The following is a 14662-nucleotide window of genomic DNA, read 5'->3' as shown; positions in this document are numbered from 1 at the left end:
TAACTCCTCAATTTGTGTCAGTCATGTCCAATTTGATGTGATTTACCCACGGAAAAAGCCCCTGGTGCAACTAAAAATAGAATCAGCATCCTAAATCCCAGCCCTGCCCCTATCCCAAATGGTTCAGACTCGGGTAGAGGGATGCTCAGCTTTTAAGGGCATGGCAAAATCTCAACTGCAGCCCTGAAAAACATGGATTTTATGGCGAGGAAAATGGAGAAGGTCACTGGAAACGTGCCATATGTAGAATGCCGTTTGTGTGCCGGGTTCTGCTGCCTCACACATCCCTCAGCTTTCCTTCAGGCTAATGCAGAACAATATTAATGAGGGAATCAAGGTGTAATGTTCTTGCAAGGATGCTGACAGGAGGGAGCCCGAGTTTTAAGCAGGGATTGCTTGCTTTAGCATTATCTCCATTGCTGTTAAACATGCTCTATGTTTTCTGGGCAAATATCATTTGGAATTAATTGAATGGAAAGGAGGATGTTCAGAAAATGCATCTTCAGAGCTGTTGAAGTATGACTTTTTAATCAAACTGAGTGATTGTAAACATAAATTAGTTCTTGTTCTTCCTGCTGACTTGGAAAGGGAGAAATGTGAATGCTTTGAGGTTAAAATCTTTTTCTCCTGAGTTTGCAGTTTTAAACCTTGTAGATGTTTTGCTGGTCTGCTTGAACCATTATGTAATGATTATTCCTGGAATGTTACTTGAAACACAGACTCTCTGTATATAAATTGATTTTTTTTTAAGCTTTTACTATATTCCATCATTCTCCATGTTCCCAAAACGTCATCTTGTGACAAAATTCTTCTTGTTCTTCTGTCTCCTTCCTCTGGGAGGACATTTCAGAGTGTCCTTTACAACAATTTCTGATACATTTTCTTCATAAGGAGTGACCTTCTTCTTTAGGACAACAGTGAGCAAAACCACCAAGTGTACAGTTTCTCCATGCAGTTTTTATGGAAGTGAATAAAGCTTGGGAGTGTTGTAGTCTTCAGCCTCTGTGGAGTTCCGAGAGAGGAAAAGAACATGATGTGGATGTTCTGAGTATCCAATAGCCTAATTAGGTCTAAGCTGTAAAGCTGAATGATCTCATTTAATATCTGCTGGATGGTCTGAATAGAGTTTGGGCCGGAGCTTGATCGGAGCAGAGGGAAATCTGAGCAGCAATGCCAGGAAGGAAGGAAGGAAGGAATTCGGAAGGAAGGAATTCGGAAGGAAGGAATTCGGAAGGCAGGAAGGCAGGAAGGCAGGAAGGCAGGAAGGAAGGAAGGAATTCAGAAGGAATTCGGAAGGAAGGAATTCGGAAGGAAGGAAGGAAGGAATTCGGAAGGAAGGAAGGAAGGAAGGAAGGAAGGAAGGAAGGAAGGAAGGAAGGAAGGAAGGAAGGAAGGAAGGAAGGAAGGAAGGAATTCGGAAGGAAGGAATTCGGAAGGAATTCGGAAGGAATTCGGAAGGAAGGAATTCGGAAGGAAGGAATTCGGAAGGAAGGAAGGAATTCGGAAGGAATTCGGAAGGAAGGAAGGAAGGAAGGAAGGAAGGAAGGAAGGAAGGAAGGAAGGAAGGAAGGAAGGAAGGAATTCGGAAGGAAGGAATTCGGAAGGAAGGAAGGAATTCGGAAGGAAGGAAGGAAGGAAGGAAGGAAGGAAGGAAGGAAGGAAGGAAGGAAGGAAGGAAGGAAGGAAGGAAGGAAGGAAGGAAGGAAGGAAGGAAGGAAGGAAGGAAGTGATTCCTTTCATTTGCAGAGTCACAGTTATAGGAAGGGGAATTAAAAGATCTTAAACCTGTCACTGCTGCCTCCGCAGAACACTATAAACCCCTCTGCAAGGTGTTTAAAGCCCTTCTGCCTGCAACACGCAGGAGCAATGTGCAAAATGTTAGTGGGTAAAAATAACGGGAAAATTGGACATCATCCTTGGGCAGTTTCAGACACTTCCCCTGATGTGCCCCGAGTGCCTCTGCATGTGGTGACCACACTGAAATGCCAGCTCAAAGGGATCAACAGCACACTTTGGTTTAATAGAAAATACTTCTGCTGGAGGTTCAGAAGACCACTCACGCTGAATTTTGATGGTGATTTCTGCCTGAAGTTTAAGGGTTTCTTTAAATGTGTAGTTTAGCAATAATTGTTATTCCCAAGCATAGAAAGACTGCAAAAATGTAGATGAACAAAAGAGAATGACTTTGAAGAACTGAGTGGGCTGTTTTCCATTTCTTTTTCTTTAAAAGGGAAAAAACCAGATCCCCTCTCCACCCTTCCTAATGGAGAAGTCAAATGAGAATTCCGTGGGCAGCAGCTGCAGTCCACGGAATTCTCTGTTCACTGCTGCCAAACCAATTCATGCTCTGCTGGCCTGTGCTTGTTGTCTCTGTTTCTGTGCCTGGAGACATCTGGGGGCTCAGAGTGGGGACCATGTTTTCATTCAGTGTCTGCAAGGTGCCTCTCAGTTCTCATTAGCAGCCTCCTGATGTGTTTCACTTTGTTGCTGCTTTTTATTTAGAGTCTTAAAAGATGTGGTCCTCTTTTTGTTCTGGTTTTTAAGCCAATTGTAGAATTGGATCTTTTTAGGGAGTTTAAGATGGTCCTGAAGGTGCTCCTGACTCATTATTTTGTGGTATATAGGCTCCTAGAGACATAAAAAAGGCTCAGGCTGTGGCAAGGGCTCATGTCAAAGACTGCTCACCAAAAGCCACTGAGAGAAAGTCTTCCACCCTCCTTTTGGAGTTTAGCAAGAACTGGTGTGACTATTACAGTACATGATGTCCTGGCTCTAATAATTCACTCCAGGGCTTTCCCTCTGCCCAGACAGGATGTGTGGGATGCTCTAGGCCATCCTTCTGTTTAAAGTGCTAAAAAACTCAGTCAGAAGAACCTAATTTTCTTCTGGTTTGAGAAATGTACTTAAAATGTGACTCTCTGGTAATTTGTGTTTGTTTAAAATCATTGAAATCTGTTTGTGCTTCAGCTTAGTCTTCTTTTTCCTGTTTTAGGAAGATCTTTGTCGCCAGACCCTATTGACCATGCAGAGCAGGACCTGATTATCCAGTAGCTGTGCCATTAAATGACAGGGGTGGCACTGCAGCACTGAGTTTTATTTATTTATTTTCATTATCTTAACGCTGGGCTACATCAGGGTCACCAGGGACACGATGGGTTCGTTGCTTTTCTGAGACTGGGTGATAACCTGTGTCATTGTTGGGCTTGGCAGTGCTGGGATAACAGCTGGATTTGAGGGTCTTGGGAGGCTTTTCCAACCTAAATGATCCCGTGACTCTGTAATTGCCAAGCACGCTGCACCAGGAATTGGGAAATTTGAAATAACAGAACTGTCTGAGAGCAGAATCTGCCACTGTCCTTTGCCTCTCAGTCTCCCACAATGATGATTCTCCCCTTTCAAACCATTTTCTCACCAGCTGGCAAATCCCAAAAGACCAATCCCAGTCCTTTCTGTCTCTGCCCCAGTGCAGGTCACCTTCCTGGAGCCCCTGGTGAGTCCTGGCTGGTGTTTGAAACACAAAGTGGCTGCTCTTTGTCTCGTTCTCATGCAACAAGCAGGATATCACTGCCATCTTTGGGACAGCCATCAAGTGGAGGCATTGTCTCTATCTCTTTGTGTCGTGGCACAGTGAAACAGAACAGCAGAATTTGCTGTTTACTAACAAGTCAAGACACCTCATTTTGTCTACAGCAAAATCAATGTCATCTCTTGGGCCCCGTTCCTGATAAGAGAACATCAATGTGAGAGAGACTCAAGCACTGCCTTCCACAGACACCTTTGATGGGTGCAGTTTAGGAACTTTTCAGCTGAAAGCTGCTTTACCCTTTGCAAAGCACGGGTGTAGTTTGCCTGTTTTAGAACAGTCGCTATTGTGGGTCCCCAACAATTTATGCTTTAATTCTCCTCCTCCCACCTTCCCTCCACACTGCTGTGGGATACCTGCAGATACTGACATGTGGCAAATGGTAATGGAAAAGCCCCAGCTTTACCCCTCCGAAAGAAATCCCTGTGTCTTTGCTCATGAATGTGTTTAATGCCTGGGTAAATGCTGCTATTTGACCCTCCAGCAGAGGAACTAAAATCCCATTAACTCTACCAAGGGCTGCAAGGCTAAAGGGCCCATCTAAAGCAAAGGTGATGTTGTTAACTCCTTTTCTCCCCTCATTTCAATGGACATGGACATAAAAGAAAATGAACCAGAGCTGGAAACTTAGAGAGGGCCTGTCCACAACAGGAATTGGTGTTAGAGGGTGAGAGGAGAGAGCAGAGTGTGGAGTAACCGGGGTAGAGGGGAGAGGGACAGTACGGCTCTCACAGGGATGAAGCATCTCTTAAAAATACCAAAGAATTTGGATATTTTGTGGGTGACAGCAGTACAAAAACATCCTGAAAAAAAATTGAGAAGATTCACCATTCTCCTGCATTAAAATGAACAGGAATTGTAATAATTTAGGAGTAAGAGGAGTAAAACAGGTTCAGAGGGATCCAGCCAGCTTTAGTTGGAGAACATGGAGACGAACTAAAGAAAATTCACCTGATAGCACAGAACAAATCCACCCCCTCATTCCTGCTTTCATTATTCCCAATAAATAATTCAGATTGTTTCAAATTCAGGTCGTGAGTTTACTTTCAACAATTCCCAGCTTTGCTTTTGGTAGGGGAGATCATAAATTTTCCCCTGGCCTGTTAATGTCACACAGAACTAATCAGACAGAGAATCATGTATGATATATTATAAGTTCCCTGTATTGAAATAATGTTAATGATGAGGATTTCATTCATTATTAGCGTGGCAATACGTAGTTCTACTGTATAACTGAAATTAATGGACTGTAAATTTTGACAGGTTGCTAACATCATCTTTAGTGGTTCTTAATTAGTCACGTGTTGTTTCTTTTTTGGCTGCTGTGTTTGTGTTACAGACCCTTTACTGCCATAAATCAGAGCTAGAAGATCAAACCCGAAGATTTAGGGACAGAATTGATTCTTTTGTGGGGAGCATCTTTCAAAGGCAAGAATTTCTCTGACTTCCACAGGGACTGAAGCTAACGAAAGTAAGAACAAATATATTACAATTTGTTTCAAAAAAAGCAATAATGTGATTATTGGTATTGAATGCAAATCCTGGGCAAATTCACTGCAAAGTAATAGCAAGGCTCAGCTGACAAATAAAGCTGGGTTAAGAGCAATGCAAGTTTCCATCCCTGGAAGTGTCCAAGTCCAGGCTGGACAGGGATTGAAGCAACCTGGGATAGGGGAAGGTGTCTCTGCCCGTGGCGGGGGTGGGAATGGATGAGTTTTAAGGTCCCTCCCAACCCAAACCTTCTGTGATTCCGTGAGCATGGCCAACATCAAGGGCAAGCCCACATTAAACCCAAATATCTGAACATAATTCCCCTTGAAAGAGAAGCTGAGCACATTTATTAACAGCAAAATTGAAAACTGAATAAAAAAAAAGCTGAATTAATGCTGGAGCAGGAATTGCAGCCAGCCAGGACTCTGGTTCTGCCCTGGTGTTCCTGGTGTGCTCAACAAACTCTACAGGTTGTGCATGTTAGGTGCTGTGAGCAACTGGAAATGCAAGGCAAGAAGACAAACCTGGGTGAGAGAAAAGCACCAAGTCATGATTTTAAACCTTCAGTCCATCTGTCTCTTCCTCGCTGCTTGACCCAGTGCCAGGCACCAAGCTGCCCTTGAGTGGAATCAGAGTTGTATAGGAACAAAACTTCAAGAAATGCCAAAAAATAGAAACAAACTCCCACTGTTTAAAAGTCCTAAAAAGAGAAACATGGAACAAAGTGCTGTTCTTACCTTCCCTAAACTGTGTATTCAGCAATGGTGAATACTGAAGCTTCCCAGAGAGACCCTGAATGTGAATTTTAGTTTGAGACACACTGAGAAAGCAACAGCTCAAAAAAAAAACCCCAAATGCAGTGCTACAGAATTGGATTTCCTTAAAATGTCTAATCTGTTAGTGTGACTTTGGATGTTGAATAATGTGAAGCAGAATGCACAAGAGATTTATTTATTTATGGGCTAGTTTTTAGTTTTCCAGTAAAAAGCCAAAGACCAACTCTTTGTACAGGAATTCCTGATACTGGACATTGTTAATTCAAGGAGCTGTGAGCAGGAGGTGTCAGAACTGGTGAGCACAGCACCAGCCCAGGCTTTTCAGATGTTCCTGGCCCTGAAACACCTTGTACACAGCAACTGCAGAGCAAAACCCTCCATGGAGGCTCAGTTGATTGCTCTGGAGGGCTGCAATCAATTTCTCCATGAGCTGGGTTTGCAAAACTGGTACCTATGGAAACTGGAGGTGGGATTGCGAGGAAACATCACCCTGTCCATATTCATGGCTTCCAGTTCAGACCCATTTCCAGCTCTGCCTTCCCACCCTTGCTCTGTATAATGGAGCTAAAGAGATCCATTAAGCCCTGACTCAGGAAAAGTTTGGACTGGGATTGTGAGATGAGTTTAATTTCCTCTTTTGCAAATGCTCCTGATTTAAAAACTAATTTCTTTGAGGGCTCAGGCTCTGTGGTGATCTCTTGGGACTGGCAGCAAAATTCTGTTCTGTCTTAATATTCAGGACCATTCCCAAAACCACTCTCAGTATATTTTTGTAGCGTTTTTGGCAAGGTTTACCTTCAGTGGTAGCCTCCAGAAGGGAATGGACACCCTTGGCTGTTCATGTGAATGTGTTTCTTATGACAAAACTGTGGCTGAAGACTTTTAAAATGCTTTCATTCCAAATCAGATTTTTGTGATAGATCAGATTTTGACTAAATGGTATTTGCAGAGAAATTGTGGTGGTAAAAATAGTATTTGAAAAATTGAAAAAAAATTATGTTCTTTTCAATTCCATGAGTGACTACTTCAAAGGAGTCTTGCAGTCCCCTGCAAGACACAGGGAATGTGGAAAAGTTATTTGCAAACAGCCATGGTACAGAGTAGAAAGCAAAATAAACCTGTCTGATTTAATTCCTGTTCGAAACACACTCTGATCTTCCATTTCTCCAGCCAACAATGAGAAAATATTTTATAAATTATATATATATTATTAGCCCACTGGAATGAGGTCCTTTCAAGCCCTGGGAAGATGGTTAGGGTTATAACCAGAGCTGCTGAATTCTCTGGGACTTGGCTTTGGTAAGGAACTACTAATCCTGGAAGAGCAAACTACTCTTTCTCTTCTGTGCTGGTTTTCCAGGGATATTTTGATTTCTTGAAGGAAAAAAACCAAAAAACAGCCAACTTAGCAAAACCCAACTCTGCTCTGCTCGGGAGCTGAAAGCTCTTTATTCCTGGAGCCTTTGGTCACAGAGGACACCTGTGCCTGTAGATTGCTCTGGGGTGGTGAGGGATGAAAATTCCTTCTGTCAAATGCCCCCCTGTGCAATTATAGAAAGAAATCAATCAGGAGAGAAATGCATCAAAAACTTTTGTGCAAAAGAACTGCAAGTGACAGATGGTCTGAGCCGGGAACATATGGATTTTGTCAGACAACAGGAAAAAAAATGCCTGAGATCATGTTGTGGAAAAGTAGGTGTAACCTCTGTGTGTGTCACCTAAGAGGGAAAGGAGGCGGCAGAGTGTTTCAAAACTTATCATTTTTTCTTTGACAGTGATTTAGAGAAAAGTGGAGGAGAAAATACTTGGTCCTCTACCTTTGTAACCTCCCAAGGAATGCTGGCGCCAGGAAAAACAGATGGCACTGGGGTCTCTCCTGAAATGATAGTTATTCCTCTCCTGCCAGCTCTCCGTAGTGTGCAAAATGTATGGTGTAAGTCACTATCAGAAAACAAGTCATTAATTAATAACATCTCAGTGCTCCCAGATCGGGCAGGTGAGGGTGCCAGGCAGCTGCCTCCAAGAAACCTGGCTGGCAGAGCAGGAGGATGGGCACGGTGAGAGATCACTCTCCATCCCTGCCTTCAATGCAGGCATCCATCATTACAAGTAATCAAGCCTAAAAGTATTTGTCATCCCCAGGGCATGGAGCTGTTTGAGGTTCAGAGTATAAAGAGAACATCAGTGCAACAACAAAACGATCAGTCAAGTGGAAAAAGGAAAGAAAAAGGTGGAAAAAACAGATAGTAGAATAACAGAAACATTCTAATTAAATCCTTACTGTAATTAAATTCGGTGTGACGAGACAAACAGCACTTGCAGCGTGATTTTTGCTGTTGATGTGTTTGCTGTACAATGTTCATGTGTTCTTTTTTTCACGGGTATCACTCTTTTGGTGAGGTTCAAGCAGGAGCACAAATGCCACCTTCCTTTTACTCCAAGATTTTCAGTGGGTGCAGCTCTACAGGTGGTTTGAAACTGGGGCTTTCCAGGGAAACCAGGACATGCCCTTCACCAAAGCAGAGACCAAGACGTTTCTCATCATCTTCCCCACTCTTCCACTGACACTCATCACTACAAGCAGAGCACAGTAGGCTTGGCTGCAAATCAGGAACTTACTAATAACAGCATAATTAAAACGAGAATTCCTTGAAGATCACTTTAAAGGTACCTTTGGCAGTAACTGTTCCTAATTAAACTGAACAAGTCTATTGAAAAAGAGCAGCTTTAGAGTGGATATCAGGAGGAAATTGTTCCCTGTGAGAGTGGGCAGGCCCTGGCACAGGGTGCCCAGAGCAGCTGGGGCTGCCCCTGGATCCCTGGCAGTGCCCAAGGCCAGGCTGGACATTGGGGCTTGGAGCAGCCTGGGACAGTGGAAGGTGTCCTTGGATGATCTTAAATCATCCAGGTAGCACTGGATGATCTTTAATGTCCCTTCCAACCCAAACCTTCTGTGGTTTTATGAACCTCAGGGTGGCTGTGGCAGGCAGAATGGGGTTAGAAGAACATTTGTTTCATGGGTAAACAACTTCATGAGTGTGCAGAAATTAATTTCCCTTCATTTTATTCAGACTTAACCAGAAAATAAAACAACGGCGAGCACTCAAGAAATATAAGCTCGTTATAATGAACAGATGGCAGCTCAGTGAAGATTGGTGTGAAGAAGATCACCAGTCCTTTTGTTTACAACACATACATGTCCTGTTTTGTTTTAATTATAGTGTTGTTTTTCCACCCAGGCTATTCACTTAACAAAGCAGCAAAAACACCCCCCCCGCACCACGGTGTTTGTGTCAGCAAAGCTAATAAGCAATCCACAAACTGGAACGGGGCAAGCAAATGCTCATGAATATTGAGAACTCTCTGATAGATGTGGTGTCTGCCTGTGTTGTTCAGATCCATCTTGATGTCCCCTGTGAAGTCAAAGGAAGCAAGAAAGAAAATCATCTTCAATCGCTGCCTGGCCAGGAGCTCAAGGCTTTGCTACCTGTTAGGCTTTGTTAAATCCATTTAAGACTCTTATGTTCATGAGATTGAAATGTATAAGGGAGAAAAACCCAAATGCTTTCCCTTTTGTCAGAGGCTGGAGGTTTAAGAGAGGATTTAAGCACTTCCCAACTCTTTTATTGTCTCGTATACTTTGCACTGTAAATGGCAACATTTAATTACAGGTAATAAACACAGAAGCCCTTAATAGGATTATCAACACCAGCTTGCAGTGCCTGGTGCTGCCTGGTAGAACAGGGAAAGGTGCAATATGTGACTGGAGCCTCAGCAGAGGGACACAGAACACGGAGAAATCACCACGGCTGGGTCTGAAGGGTGTGTGTTCGGCAAGAAGAAACTATTTCAGCTATTCATTGAGCTTGGTTTGAGCCTTGTTTGTAAGAACTTGTGCTGCTTCCCATGGCTGTGACACCCTCTAGTGACACAGAGTCTGTGATTCAAGGATTCTGTCATTCCGTGCCACAGAGCTGCTGCGACACGGGCGGTCTGAGCCACTTCCCAGCTGGTGCCCACCCTCCCAGAGCTGCCCAGTGCCACCAGCACCTGAGGCTGAGCAGAGTTTGACAGCTGAAAAATTAACCAACAAAAATACCATCAGCAGGCTAAAACCAGCAGTAAATTCGGGAGTAAATCAGGTGAAAGCCATACCTTCCCAGAACCTTGGCTTTCTTTTTTTTTTTTTAATTATTTTTGCTTAATACAGTGCTCAGTTAAAAACAAACCAAACCAAACCTATCAATCTTCTACTTCATTTCTAACTTTTCTCAGTGTTTTATAATAAACCCCTGAGCTGTTGCAGTCTAGAAATACCCAAATTCTAATAGCCTTGCACCTCAGCTGTCAGCTGCTAATACTCTTCAGTCAGTCAGTATTAAGCAAGGTTTAACAACGTTCTCTCACATAAAAAAGCCCAAGCAAATTACTGGTTATGTTTGACTTAAACCACCATCCTCGCTGAAACAAAAATGTGGAGTCACCAGCGTTTTCACGATGATAAACTTCTGGTGGTACATTATATATTACTTAAATTAAAATAATTTAATGCTTCAGAGAAGCTCTGGGAGCCTGCAAAGTTTCAGGACTTGTCTCTGTCAGCATTACTGTCAGCACTATATACACAGCACCCTGTGCCTGCGCCGTATTTCACGCTGGGCTTCTGCTTCCCTCAGTGAACGTGAGGGACAGAGCCCATAAAATTAACAGCTACTTACTCTAATCTCTGCCTCCAGACCTTGTGCAGGTTGTAATCGAAGCCCAAGTGCAAAATTGTTTGGTTTTCATCACCTTTCTGCCTGCTTGGCAGCAGCTTGGGGGAGCACAAATGCTGACCTTGTTGGGGAAAGGTGCAGGGGGCGCAGGTTCAGAAACTGAGGCACAGGATTTTGACACTGGTGCCAAAAACATGCTCTAATTCCAACTGCCAGTGTGGAAGGTCTGTGGAATGATTTTTTTTTTTTTTTTTTTTTTTTTTTTTTAGTATTTAGCATTTCCCAGGGCTGTGGGAATAATTTTAGTGTGCTTCAGCTGCTCTGTTCTTCTGAAATACTACCTCAGACACGAAGCTGGGAACAATGCAAAATACAGAGGCCGTCTTTCAAAACTTAGTTCCAGTGATTTGCTTGTCATCACACAGTTAATCTGAGTTCCTTCAGCCGTCTCCCTCACAGAGGCAACCTTCCTTCTCCAAAAATCCCCTGCTTTTGGGATGTTTGCTCTAAGGCCTCATGGCCAAGCTCATGCATTTCTATGATTGGGTTTGGTCAAACACAACTCCCTGTTTTTGACAGTGATTTAAACTACTCTGGGGTACATGAGACCAGCTGTGCACCCACAGCTGTAGGGGAAAAGTGCTTTTACTTCTATACCCTATGGACCCTCAGGTGTCTGAGGTGTAGGACAGTGCAGCTCTAAGATGGGGTGAACTGGTGAAGCTGAAGGCAAAGGTCCTCTTTTATCCATTTTGCAAACAGGTTCATGCTGTAAGAAGCTTCCAAGATCAGCTCACTTGTAGATTACTCCAAAATACAAGAAATGGATCATTTACAGTGCTTAGTTGTGGTCAATGCTGAGGGAAAAAAAAAACCTCAGTGAGTTGCTCTTTATGTTGCAATATCCCTTAAAATTCTCATCAAATTGTGGGGGAAAAAAAAGTTCAGTTGCAGGTATTGGTGACATAAAGCTGAACTTTTCTATCAGTGACTTTCAGTGGAGAATGAGAGATGCACAGCTTTTTTTTCAGGGAACCATCAGCAAACCTTCCTCATCAAAAGCTCTGTTTTTCATCACAACTCAGCCAGTTACTTGATTCAATCACCCTTTTGGCACTTCCCACAGAGAAGACTTGAAATGACCCTTCAGCTTTCTCCGCCTGGCTCTCAAAGCCTTTCCGCACTGCCAGGCTGCTGTTTGCAGTGTCAATGAAGAAAACAAGCTTTGGTGAGGTTGTCTCTCATTAAAGTGCTGGTTTTAGTGAAGGCAGAACACTTGACCTGCTTTATTCCCTCAGTTGCTGCCTTTACTCCCTTGCTTTGGTGAGCTGGTGTGAGGCCATCACGTGAGGCTTTACAAGAGCAAGCCAGCCTGGGAGATCTTTTATCAAAAATCCCAGGAACTCCTATTAAAAGCTTGCTTAGCTCTCTTTCTCCTCAACAGCACCATAGTCCAAGCCTGCTGCTGTTCCAAATCGATTTTTGCCTCAAAATGTGAAAGCTCTAATTTCTCCTTGTCCACCTGCCTTTGTGGGCCCTCACACTCGTGTCTGACCCTACAGCATGACAGCACCGGGTGTCAGCTGAGACTCTAATAAACTTCTGCTTGCCTAGCCAGACACAGTAAATAACTTCAGCTTTCATGCCCTGGGACCTCCAAAAATCCACATCAAAGTGGCCTTTGAGATTTCACGGAGGTCTCGCAACACTCCTGTGGTCATTATAGCTGTTGGGAGCAGGGGAAATATCATCCCAAATGGAACAAACGAGGAAAATGTCATTGTATTTGATGACATATCCCTGTTTTCACCTCAGGATGAAATAATATCTGGATGAAGCATGAATTAGTAAATAAAGAAGATAAAATATTCAGTATTATTAAAGCTTTCATTAAAAAAGAAGACAAAAGCTCACCATTTTCCAATGTGGCATGACGACTGTAGGATTAAGTGTGATTTTTGAATTTTTTTGACATTTGCATAAAACCAACTGAACAGTTGGCTGGGTTAAGCCATGTAACTGCGGCAGTATTGCTGGAGACAACAATAATCACTCTGGAGATTAAACCATTTTGTTAGATGAGTGTTTAACCTGCTACAGTCCATTCTGAATTGGTGAATTGAAACAGACTGTATGAGGAGTCATTAGAAAATGAAAAAATAGGTATGGGAAGGCCTAAGGTGATGCTGCTGCATTGATCCCTGCTGCTGTTGGCATAACAATGTCACTAAAGCACTGAGTGTAGATCAGGCCTAAAAAATATTGCTGAACTTGAATGTTGATGTGGTAAAAATGGTGCTAAATGTTCTTTACAAAGCCAGAAACTGCTGGGACCCAGAACCTCCCATGCCCTGGGCTGGTCCCAGCAGGAAAGGGGGGATTCTGCCCCTGCACCCCTGTGCTCAGGTGAGGCCCCACCTGCAGAGCTGCCCCAGCCCTGGGGCCCAGCACAGGGAGAACCTGGAGCTGCTGGAGAGAGCCCAGAGGAGGCACCAGGATGAGCAGAGGGATGGAGAGGAAGGAAAGGCTGGGAGAGCTGGGATTGTTCAGCCTGGAGAGGAGAAGCTCTGGGGTGACCTCAGTGTGGCTTCCAGGACCTGAAGGGGCTAAAAGATCAAGAGAGACTGTTCACAAGGGCCTGGAGTGACAGGACAGGGGGGCATGGCTTCAAACTGATAGGGACTAAGTTTAGATGGGATATTGGGAAGGAATTCTTCCCTGTGAGGGTGGGCAGGCCCTGGCACAGGGTGCCCAGAGCAGCTGGGGCTGCCCCTGGATCCCTGGCAGTGCCCAAGGCCAGGCTGGACATTGGGGCTTGGAGCAGCCTGGGACAGTGGGAGGTGTCCCTGCCCATGGCAGGGGTGGCACTGGATGGGCTTTAAGGTCCCTTCCACCCCAAACCATTCCAGGATTATGTGGAATCTTTTGAATTAACACCAGGCAGTGTAGCACCCTCATGGCTTGAGGGATTTCAACTCTGGCTTTTATTTATATTCTTATATTCTGGTGAAATTTCAAGCACAACAAGTGGTGAAGCCAAAGAGAGATTTTTTGACTTGATTAAGATTGGATCAGCAGAGCTGATTTTGTTTTAATTTTGTTTTAAGCTACACCAACACAATTCTTCTGGGACTTCTGGAAAAATCAGTGTACAACAATGACGGGTTCTAGTAAGTGTAGTTATCTGCCTGTGTAGCAATATAACTTTGCATTCCTACCCATCTAGATGACATTAAAAGCATATTAATGCATTGTTTTTACCCTGTGAAAAACACAGAATGTCAAAGGAGACCCGAATGATTTATTTTCATAAGTGCGCTTTTTTTGCTCTAGGAATGTAGCATTTCATAAACCTCAATTTTCTCCCCAGTCACAAGTAGTAAATAACTTAACTGTATCGCATTATAGCCATTTAACAAATATTCCCAGACCAGCAGCAACATTTAGCTGTGTGAAATAGATTTGTTCTGGATATAAAGCAAGGAGAGCAGGATACACATTCCTCGGCCCTTGTGGACCGATGTGATGGAGATGACTTGAATTAAGACAGAGCGTGTGCACAACGAGTATCCCTGGGCAGGGATGTTTATACACATTTCCTCCCAACCTCCCCTTTTCCCTCCCTCCCAAATGCAGCTGATTATGCCTGTTTTGCCCCCCGATAAGTGGATTTTAAAGTTATGTCGCCGTTTCCTCACTGGCGGATAAATGTGTAGAATATATCTCTCATAAAATGTTACTACACAGATGGGGCTGAGAAAACTTTGTTTTTTTCCTTCCCCCAGTTTATGGAGCCATCGATGGTAATGTCTACCACTTATGAATAATAAAAGAAAACGGCCTTTGGCGAATTTTAGAGTTTTGTTTTGCTTTCTGTGGGAATCCTTGAAGGAAAGGAAAGCTCCGAAATCAACGGATCAAAGGCTGTGCTACACAATTTCCTCAGGTGCAGTCGCAGCCAGCCCTGATTCACGTGGGTGATATCTCTGGCACGTGCAGCAAATCCTTTTCTTGTCTCTCTTCTTTTTGCTACCACTCTTATACCAACAGCAAATCTCAGCTGCAGTCAGCTCTCAGTCTGTGTTTTTAATTAGTAA

This window comes from Coloeus monedula, assembly GCF_965178545.1.
Source record: "Coloeus monedula genome assembly, chromosome: 11".
Classification (NCBI taxonomy): Eukaryota; Metazoa; Chordata; class Aves; order Passeriformes; family Corvidae; genus Coloeus; species Coloeus monedula.
The sequence above is the reverse complement of the archived record's forward strand: the minus strand, read 5'-3'. Positions refer to the sequence as shown.